This window comes from Lissotriton vulgaris, chromosome 4_1, assembly GCF_964263255.1.
Source record: "Lissotriton vulgaris chromosome 4_1, aLisVul1.2, whole genome shotgun sequence".
Taxonomy (NCBI): Eukaryota; Metazoa; Chordata; class Amphibia; order Caudata; family Salamandridae; genus Lissotriton; species Lissotriton vulgaris.
Genome location: NC_141691.1, coordinates 218,517,050 through 218,527,890, shown reverse-complemented (window position 1 = coordinate 218,527,890; position 10,841 = coordinate 218,517,050). Strand labels below are relative to the sequence as shown.

The 10,841-nt window shown below is 51.2% G+C and overlaps 3 pseudogenes; all 3 read right to left on the bottom strand.

The window, feature by feature from the left end:
• LOC147718576 (28S ribosomal RNA) overlaps positions 1-1,879 on the bottom strand; it is a 4,459-nt pseudogene extending 2,580 nt beyond the window's left edge.
• A 390-nt stretch (positions 1,880-2,269) lies between these two features.
• Positions 2,270-2,421, bottom strand: LOC147718575 (5.8S ribosomal RNA; annotated as a pseudogene).
• Positions 2,422-3,332: 911 nt separating this feature from the next.
• Positions 3,333-4,979, bottom strand: LOC147718574 (18S ribosomal RNA; annotated as a pseudogene).
• Between the last annotated feature and the right edge of the window lie 5,862 nt (positions 4,980-10,841).

Here is a 10,841-nt window from a genome sequence, read left to right as displayed (position 1 = left end):
ACAGCCCATTTCCAAGAAGCCAAATTACACTCAATTCACTAGCTTTGGCTGGCAGAACACCAAAAAATCGCTCTGCATATCTCCATTCATAAAATTGCACAGAAAAAGGATGCTTGTTTGTATTCTGTCCATATTTGAATTCCATGGGGATACAGAATCACCAAGGAAGAAATATGTTTTTATACCTAAACCTATCTAGCTATTCCCTCAAGGGAGCCGACTAATTTAATTCACATCTCACTATGGTACCTCTAAAAAGCAACACATTCTTCAATGTGTGCTTGAAACAGGACTGACAAAAATATTGCAAAATATGCAAATATTATAATCAAAGTAGTGCTCAAGGTACTCTTCGTACGTTGCGCCGTTCAAACAAAGTCAAACAGAGAAAAATCTCCTCATTACTTGCCTACATAAATTGCAATTTACATATTACATACATACTAATCAAAAGTTGACCAACGCAAATCTAAGCCACAGTAAGTGTTACTAAACTACCTTACCAATCAAAGGCATTAAAACCAACAGCAAGTGCCGCAGAACGACTCTTACCTAACAGTCTTTTTTAGAATACTCACGCCAAAAAGGTTCTCAGTCAGGGGTGACATCATGTGGAGGATCAAAATCAGGAAGATCAGAAATATACTGGGCTGCAGAGACAGAGAATCCCAAGAATCTCTGTGCACAGAGTACCTCCTTAGTAGAATCCTGTCCTGTCCTCCTCAGTAGATTTCTGTCTCCTGACAAGATCAGATAGCCACTTCTTTGATGAGGTCCACGTTGGATCGCCATCTGGAGAAATCAATAAACCTTCCTAGGGGTCCCACTGATACTTGGTCCTTTTAAACCAACAAAGAAGACATTGGCACAAAAGCTGAACTATAAAAGTTACATCTTTATTAACCTCAAATGAGTCAGACTACGTCACACAGAAGACTTAGCAACTGAATGAGGCAGTTTAAGGAGTACAGAAAACTGGGGCCTTATATATGCTTAGGGTTACATAGTCAGTATAAGATCAAGGGGCAGTCCTGGCTCATGTAAGCATGCAAAATGACTAATGTGGACATGCAAGATCTGCTTGCTCAACAAAGTGGGAGTGGCTAACTGTGGCTGTTTTTGGGAAACACATCCTGACATAAACATACTAGGAACAGTTGCAAGGACAGCTACAAGCTAAACGGAGCATGTGCGAAAGTGGAAAATGCTGAATTTAGTTTGTTTCTAGGCAGATTACAAGAGCAGTCAACGCTGAAGGAGGACGGAGCACATGGTGAGCACGTGGCAGCACATGGCAAACTAATGGCTGCCAGAAATACAAAATGGCTATCAGCTCATGCTAACAAATCTGTCCAATATTTAACACGCTGGTGCAGTGGAGGGGATCTAGAACTCCCGGGCCACCGACCTTCCCACTGTGTTGAAACCTGCAGGCAGACTGCACAGACCCCACCTGTTTACCTCTCGCCGGTTTCACTCCCTCTTGAGCTCTCTCTTCAAAGTTCTTTACAACTTTCCCTTATGGTACTTGTTGCCTATAGGTCTTGCGCCCACATTTAGCCTTAGATGGAGTTTACCACCCGCTTTGGGTTGCATTCCCAAGCAACCCGAATCCGAGAAGACCCGATCCAGATGTGCCGGGGACCTCTACCGGCCTAACACCGTCCGCGGGGTGAGCCTCGATCAGAAGGAGAAGGACCCCCTGAGAGATGCCGGGGAGTTGGCCTTCTGTACACCACATTTCCTGAGCCCGCTGCCAGGCGAGGATTCGGCGCTGGGCTCTTCCATCGCCGTTACTGGGGGAATCCTGGTCAGTTTATTTTCCTCTGCTTAGTATTATGCTTAATTTCAGCGGGTCGCCACATCTGATCTGAGGTCGTAGTCGGAAGAATGATGCAGAAGGGGTTGCCGGGGAAGGTCAAGACCCTGCCGCGTCCCGGCAACGTATGCACTCTTTTCCTGGATCAGGAGGGGTTTCGCCCTCCCCTGGAAGCTGGCCGCAGAGGTGGGCGCCCGAGGCGCATGCACGCAGGCAGCCGGTGGCCCAAAGCCACGCGTCCAAGGACAGGTCTGGGACCGACCGGTCGCAAGACCCCTTTCTCGGGAGCCAGGCGCTCTGGCGACGTACCTCCGTGACAGGACCCAGCGAGGGACCTTGCCAAGGGCTATCGGGGGGTCTAACCTTGTGGGGGGAAGAAGGGAAGCAGAGCTAACCCTGTGAAGGCCCCAGCCGTGTCCCGGGGAAGCCCCGGGGTGATTGAAGATTGAGCGACCCTCAAACAGGCATAGCCCCGGGAGGAACCCGGGCCGCAAGGTGCGTTTGAAGTGTCAATAATCAATGTATCCTGCAATTCACACTAATTCTGGCAGCTAGCTGCGTTCTTCCTCGACGCGAGTAACATGTAACTTTTCAAAAATGTTTGCCCACCTGCGTGCGCAGGAGAGGCAAGAAGAAGGTGACGCCGTCCATCTATCGCCCGCGCATCGAGATGGCCTAGGCGCCCAGTTCAAAGCTTCTCCTCTGGGAGTCCGACTGCACCATTGGGAGAAGAAAACATTGCCAGGCGCTAGGCCCCTCGCCCAAACGGGGGCAAGGAAGGGGGCTCCCAGTGCGACAGGAGTAGGCAGCCCCGCAGCCACCGACCGCACAAGTCTTTTAACCCCTCGGCCTGGCCGCACGGAACCAGGTCGAACCAGGAACCTGGCAACGAGGGAGGGTCGCTACACCTGTTGCCGGATGGCCCAAGTCGTGCCGGCGGGCTGGCGATCAGCCCATCCCACCCTTTGCCCAGGTCGGAGGCATTGGAAGGGAAGAGCCAGGTGGCTCCCCATCCTGCACGCCTCCCACCGAGAGGAGCTGCGGTCCCCTGCCAGGCCCTTGCCCCATCTCTTGCAGGCCGCCCTGCTGCGTGAGAAGGGCTGCTCCTCGATCGCCCGGACCCCATCGGGCCGGGACTCGTGCGCAGGAGGGCCCATCCGGTGCCAGGGCCTTTCGAGGGAGAGGTGGTACCAGCCCGGGGATGCACTGCCATTCGGTTTACCCCCACCGTGGTGGGGGTCGTGCCGGGTGAACTTGGGTTCCTTCTCAGAGAGGGACAGGGGACGGGGCTGCCCCAACGCCTGGTCCCTCATGTGTCAGTCGGGTCCTCCCGCAAGGGGAAGAGGCCCGCCGATGTCCCGGTCCTCATCCAAACACCCCATGCAGCCGCAGGCTGCTTCCCCAGCCGGGGCGCTCTAGAGCAGGGCCGGGCCATATGCCTAGGGTGAGTGCTTGCAGGAGGCGGCCAAGAGCTTTGGGCTGGTGCCATCGGCCGCTCGTGTAGCTCCGCTATTAATGATCCTTCCGCAGGTTCACCTTCATACACCTTGTTGCGATATTTACTTCCTCTAGATAGTCAAGTTTGGTCATCTTCTCGGTGCTCCACCAGGGCCGTTGCCGACCCCGGCGGGGCCGATCCGAGAAGCTCACTAAACCATCCAATCGGTAGTAGCGACAAGCGGTGTGTACAAATGGCAGGGACTTAATCAATGCAAGCTTATGACCCGCACTTCATGGGAAATAATTGCAATCCCTATCACGGGGTTCAGCAGGTTACCCGCACCTGTCGGCAAAGGGTAGACACGCGCTGATCCATTCAGTGTAGCACGCGTGCAGCCCTGGATATCTAAGTGCATCACAGACCGGTTATTGCTCGATCTCGTGTGGCTGAACGCCACTTGTCCCTCTAAGAATTTGGACGCCAACCGATGGGGGTCGCATAACTAGTTAGCATGGAGGAGTCTTGTTCGTTATCGAAATTAACCAGACAAATCGCTCCACCAACAAAGAACAGCCATGCACCAGCACCCACAGAATCGAGAAAGAGCTATCAATCTGTTAATCCTTTCCCTATCCTAGCTGGGTGAGGTTTCCCGTGTTGAGTCAAATTAGGCCACATGTTCCACTCCTGGTGGTGCCATTCCATCAATTCCTTTAAGTTTCAGCTGTGCAACCATACTCCCCCCGGAACCCAAAGACTTTGGTTTCCCGGAAGCTGCTCAGCGGGTCATGGGAATAACACCACCGGATCGCTAGTCGGCATCATTTATGGTCTGAACTACGACAGTATCTGATCGTCTTCGAACCTCCGACTTTTGTTCTTGATTAATGAAAAGATTCTTGGCAAATGCTTTAGCTTTGGTTCATCTTGCGGTGATCCAAGAATTTCACCTCCTGCGGCACAATACGAATGCCCTCGGCTGTCCCTCTTTATCATGGACCCAGTTCCGAAAACCAACAAAATACAACTGGAGTCCTATTCCATTATTCCTAGCTGAACTATTAAGGGGACCGGCCTGCTTTGGGCTTTTTAACTGCATCAACTTTAATATATATATATTGGAGCTGGAATTACCGCGGCTGCTGGCACCAGACTTGCCCTCCAATGGATACTCTTTAAAGGATTTAAAGTGTACTCATTCCAATTACAGGGCCACAAAAGAGTCCTGTATAGTTATTTTTCTTCACTACCTCCCTGAGTCAGGAGTGGGTGATTTGCGTGGCTGCTGCCTTCCTTGGATGTGATAGCCATTTCTCAGGCTCCCTCTCCGGAATCAAACCCTCATTCCCTGTTACCGGTGGTCACCATGGTACGCACAGACAGTACCATCGAAAGTTGATAGGGGAGACATCCGAATATATCGTCGCCGTCACGGGGACGTGCGATCCACCCGAGGTTAATTAGAGTCACCAAAGCGACCGGGTGAGCCCGGATTGGTCTTGGTCTGATAAATGCACGCATCCCAGGGGGGTCAGCGCTCATTGGCATGTATTAGCTCTAGAATTACCACAGTTATCCAAGTAACAGATGGAGCGATCAAAGGAACCATAACTGATTTAATGAGCCATTCGCAGTTACACTGTACCGGCAGTGTGTACTTACATGTGCATGGTTTAATCTTTGGGACAAGCATATACTACTGGCAGGATCCACCAGGTAGCTGCACCTGATGACGGGCTGGGAGCCGCGTGCCCATATCCCCGACCGGCAACCTTTGCACACCCCTCCATCTTTCAGGAGTCTGCCAGGGAAAGGAGCCCACTCACCTAGGTGGGAGGGCTAGCTGGAGGGGTGCAGTTACATGGCACCGGTGGCCGAGGCGTCACCCCCGGGCGGGCGAGGCAGGCCGAGGCACAACCTGAGCAAGCCGCAGGGGTGCCGGGACCAGGCAGTGGCAGAACCCCTTGGACCGGTCATTCTAAGCTGCTGTGGAAACATGCTGGGCGGAGAGGAGTGACGGCGTGCCGTGTGGGGCTCACAGACCTGCCGGGGGGCAACATCCGATGGCCTGGTGCCCCTGGCCCCATCCACTCGGGTCAGACCACTGGGGGGCACAAGCTTCCGGGGCCGCTCAGCCTTTGCTCTGATGGGTAGGGTGAAGGGCCTACAGCCAGGCGGTAGGCCCTCACTCAAGTCAGACGGTCCATGTGGGGTGGAAGCTCTTTGCTTGAAACAACAGGCGAGGCTGGCCAAGCAGTCCATCCCTAAACAGACCGAGAGTGCCCAATCGATCGGTGTACAGCCGGGGCCAACCCATGGCAGGCCACCCTGCATGAAGGATGCTGGCTTTGCGTCCCTGCCTGCTCCCAGGACGAGCAGGCTCGGAGGAAAGGCCCGTCGGGAAGGGGCTGAGAGGCAGGCACAGATCCAGGCTCCTGGGGGCCCTACTGGGTGGGCCCGGGTGCTGCCTTCCCCCATTTCAGCATCGCCGGACCTCACGGAGGTCTGGCTGAGCAAAATCAGAGAAAAAGGACCATCGGGAAGGGTCTGAGAGGCAGGCACAGTCCCGGGCTCCTAGGGGCTCTGGCAGATCGGGCCAGGTGCTGCTTTCCCTGTCTCAGCATCGCCGGACCTCATGGAGGTCTGGCTGAGCAAATCCGGGGAAAAAGGACCATCGGAAAGGGGCTGAGAGGCAGATGCATACCTGGGCCCCTGGGGGCCACGGCGGGTGGGTGGGCCCAGGTGCTGCCTTCCCCCGTCTCAGCTTAGCCGGACCTTACGGAGGTCTGACTGAGCAAACTCGGAGAAAAAGGACCATTGATAGACAGTTGGAGCGTTGTCAGGAATGAAACTGCAGCAACTCGAATGGATCACCTTACATACTCCACCTCTATCTGCTAAGACAACGTCTAAAACCATACGATTTTGTAACGTCATAAGCCTGTCCGCCGGAAGCTCTGCTGTGATGTTGTCAAGGGCGCTCGCAGTGATATTAGCGGTCGATTCCACCACTCGAGTCAACTGTCTCAGGTTCCTACTATTGATCATAGGTCCCCAAAACGGCAAGAAACCCTTTAAGAAGTCTCCTGCTTCTTGACCGGCAGTGTCCTCTTCGCTAATTACGCCTCTCACAACTCTGGTCTTGTGATAATCCGACCCAACAGTAAAGGTCGGCGGCAACAAATTTGCAATATAACATGTGCCTGAAAAATCACGAGGCAACCATGTATATGCGCGGTCATAACAAACAAAGTAAGTACCCTTGACAGTCAGAAGAACAGGGGAAGAGGTCGTCGGCAAAACATAAGTTTCGGTACAGGCACTCCTCCCGAGCTGAGCTCGCGGGCTTCGGCCTAGGCCTTTCAGACAGAAATTTCCGAGATGGGGTACGATCCAGATCGGAGACGAGCTTTTAAGCTGCCGATCACCCACTGACATGCTATGCTCAGCCTCACTCAGATCTCGGTATGCTCGCACCTCTTCCTCTGGGATAAGCGATGCGTAAAAGATATTCCTATCTAAATCAGCAATCGCTCTTGCCAAAGGCTTGTGGTACGGGCCAGGACCATGATCTGCAGTGCGTGGCTCTCGATGGGGGTAAGAATCTAGTGCGCTACGAAACATTGTTTGGAATGCTCGAGGTGAACCCTGGGAACTGTAAGGAAGGACCAAGTACGGAATTCCCCTATCAGTGGTATGTGGCATTAACCCACACACCCAACAATTCGTAGTGTTCATTACCAACTGATGCTGATGAAGGAGCTGAACGAAGGAATTGTTCATGAATTCCGCACGTCTAACCTGCTCGTGTTGTGGTAAGATGTGGAAGGAATGAGGAGAAACAGTGGAGATAGGTTTAGGTTCAGAAGAAGGGGTAGGTGAAGCAGAAGGCAACAATGACTGTATCATGTAATACACTCCACCCACCAATAACGAAGAAACAGTTAGGAACAGAAGGAACACCTGAAACATGAAGCATTTAGTACGTGCAATCCTATGCAGTTCGAATCTTTGAGATTGAGTCTTTTCCAATTCCGACAGCTTTGAAAAAGCCATCCTCTAAAACCGTCCACAACGTTCTTGACGCACTTCGTTCTGTGTAGCAATAGTCAATCCCCAGGAGTTCCTAGGAATCAACGGTCTCCAACCTAGTGTTAGGACCTACTAAACAGAAGGAAGTACCCGCACGGCCCTACGGTCCACCCGGATGTAAGGTACTTATTGATTTAACAATATATACAAAATCTCCTAGCTGTGGAAACAAACACACATATGTAGAAAAGGACTCAGAATTTACAAAGACTGCAATTATTCAAAAATATTCAGAGTGATAATGGGGTAACGTGAATGTCAGGGGAGAAAACAAAAATATTTTTTATTAGTCTCTAGTGTTGGAACGGAGAAAATATCTGCTTCTCCCAGGACGAGTCTGATCTTCAAACAGTTGGTCAGATGGTGAAACAGAATCCTGTCGATTAGACAATGGTTCAGACCTTGAGTTCTCCGATGACAAATGTTCGACAGTATCGTCCGGCTGCACTGAGGTATCTCCCACAGGCTGAGCGTCACTGAATGGAACAAAGTTTGGCAAAACCTCAGCCTCAGCCGAAGCGATGCCCTTCCTCACCCACGAGTCCGCTGGCAAAGGGATTGGTACCTTATGGTGTGGTTGGCGTGCACCCAATGTTTGCGGCCCTCCAAGCGAACAGCAGTTCTCGTGGCAAGGAGCACCTGATAGGGTCCGATGAACCTCGGCTCAAGATTTCGTTTTCGGCCAAAGTTCCTCGTAACCACCCAGTCTCCGGGCTGGAGCTGGTGGCCTGGACCCTCCGTCTGCGTCGGCAGTGCTTCAAAAACCTGTTGGTGAAGTAACCTCAGTTTAGCAGTCAGATCATGAAGATAATCGATCAACATTGGGTACTCAAGATCAGCGAACACACTGGGTCTAGGGACCCCCCAAACATTGGCAGGACGGCCGAACACAATCTCATATGGGCTGAGCCCTACTCGAGAGTGTACAGTCGCCCTAGTTGACAGAAGAGCTAAGGGCAAAGCGTCAGGCCACGAGAGACCAGTCGTAGCCTGAATCTTTGCGAGTTTTAGTTTGAGAGTTCCATTGTACCCCTCAACCAAACCTGCTGACTGGGGGTGGTTGGCGCTGTGGAATTTTTGTGTAATTCCAAGGCCCTTACACACACTCTTCATCACGCTCCCCACAAACTCACTTCCGTTATCAGACCATACAATCCGTGGCATTCCATACCGAGGAAAGTATTCCTTCAGTAGGACTTTCGCTGTGGACAGGGCAGTATTGTCTTTAAGAGGGTAGGCTTCGATCCATCGGGAGAATGCGCAAACCACAACTAAAACGTATTTTAGGTTATTGCATCGCTCCATATGGATGAAGTCCAACTGAATCACCTCAAAGGGACATGAAGGAGGGGCAAAGTGGCCAGGGGGTGTAGGAGTTCCCTTGCCAGGGTTGTACATCATACATATCATGCAATTCTTGACCAATCTCTCAGCACACTTAGCGATACCATCATTCTTCCATACGGGAGACAACAACTTGCAAATACCTTTCGCACTAATATGTGACAAGCCGTGTGCCATAGTCACAACAGCTAGCACATACGCATCCGGCAACATCCACCTTTTATTCACCGACAAATCAATCCAACAGCCATTCGCATCCAACTTTCCCGTACTCTCTTTCCACGTGGTCTTTTCAGTCTCGGTGGCCTCATTCTGAATCGCTTTCACACTCTCAATAGTGTCTTCACACATACCAGCTTCTGCAGGCCACCTTACCGAACTCGTCACATACATCCTAGTTGTAAAGTTTCTTGCAGTCTCCTTAGCAATCTCATCAGCGAACGCATTGCCACGACCAACATCATCCGTCACCTTACGGTGCGCACTACATTTAATAATCGCCACCTGCTTGGGCAATGTAAGTGCATCCAAAAGATCATTCACAAGCTGTCCATGCTGAATCTTCGTACCATGCGATGTCATAAAACCTCTCTCTCTCCACAATCGTCCAAAGCTATGCGCAACACCGAACGCATACTGACTATCCGTAAACACATTCACCCGTTTCCCTTTCGACAAAACACATGCTCTGGTTAAGGCAATTAGCTCCGCCGCCTGTGCAGAGTTCTGATTCAATCTCGCAGTCTCCACAACCGTACTCAACGTCACCACAGCATACGCAGTCGTCACATCACCATTCGGCAACTTAAAACACGAACCATCCACATACAAAGTACCATCGGGGTCTTCCAATGGAGTGTTTTTTAGGTCAACACGACCCTTCGTTTCCTCCTCAGTTCCTAAGTAACAGTCGTGTGGGGCTACCTCATCTGATTCCATATTGGTTGGCAACAAAGTCGCCGGGTTTAGGACATTGAAGCGCTTTATTTGAATGTGACTTGCCAGAAGCGTCAACTCATAACCAGACAGCCTTGCGCTCGTCAAATGTTGAGTTTTCGTACGATTCAAAAGAGTGTCAACTGCATGCGGAACCATCACCATAAGCATATTATCCATGACCAATCCTGCAGATTGTCGGATGGACACCGCAGCTGCCGCTGTTGCTCTCAAACAACTCGGCAATGCTCTTGCTACCGGGTCCAAGGTCGAGGAAAAATATGCACATGGACGCTGCTTACCACCGAATTGTTGCGTCAAAACACTCAACGCACAACCTTCCCTCTGGTGAACGTATAGTGTAAACGGCTTACTGTAGTCAGGAGTACCTAACACAGGGGCCGAACACAACGCATCACGTAGTTCAGAAAAACTTTTCTGACACTCTTCCGTCCATGGCAAAGGAGTTGGAACATCCTTGCACGTAAGGGCTACCAATGGTTTCGCTAGCAATGAAAAATTTGGAATCCATTGCCTGCAGTATGACGTGATACCTAAAAAGGCACGCACATCTCTCTGAGTTGCTGGCACAGTCATTTGAGCAATCGCTGCAATTCGTTCTGGGGTCAACCTTCTTCCCTCCTTTGACAATAAGTGACCTAGATAGGTTACTTCTTGACAACAATATTGTAGTTTAGAAGGTGACACTTTGTGATGTAAGTCACAGAGATGCTGCAACAACGACACCGTAGCAATTTTGCAAATGTCCTGTGTGTCCGCAGCCACCAATAAGTCATCGACATATTGAATCAAGGCCGCACCAGCCGGCAATACAAACGCATCAAGTTGGCTTTTCAGGGCTTGGCTATATATCGATGGACTCTCACAGTAGCCCTGAGGAGCGCGTTTAAACCTAAAGCTGCGGCCACCTAGAGAGAAACCGAAAAGGTCCCTACTCTCCTCAGCAATCGGGATGCTAAAGAAAGCATTCTTCAGATCGATCACTGAGAACCAGGACGCAGATGCTGGAATCAGAGTCAGTAGAGCCGTGATGTCAGGCACCACAGGGAACTGAGGAACCACAATTTTGTTCACCTCCCGTAAATCAATGACAAAACGAAAAACAGGAGGCTTAGATGGATCAGTGCGTTTCAAGATGGATAACACAGGGCTATTACACACGTTTCCCCGTGTCTCCTCGATAACATC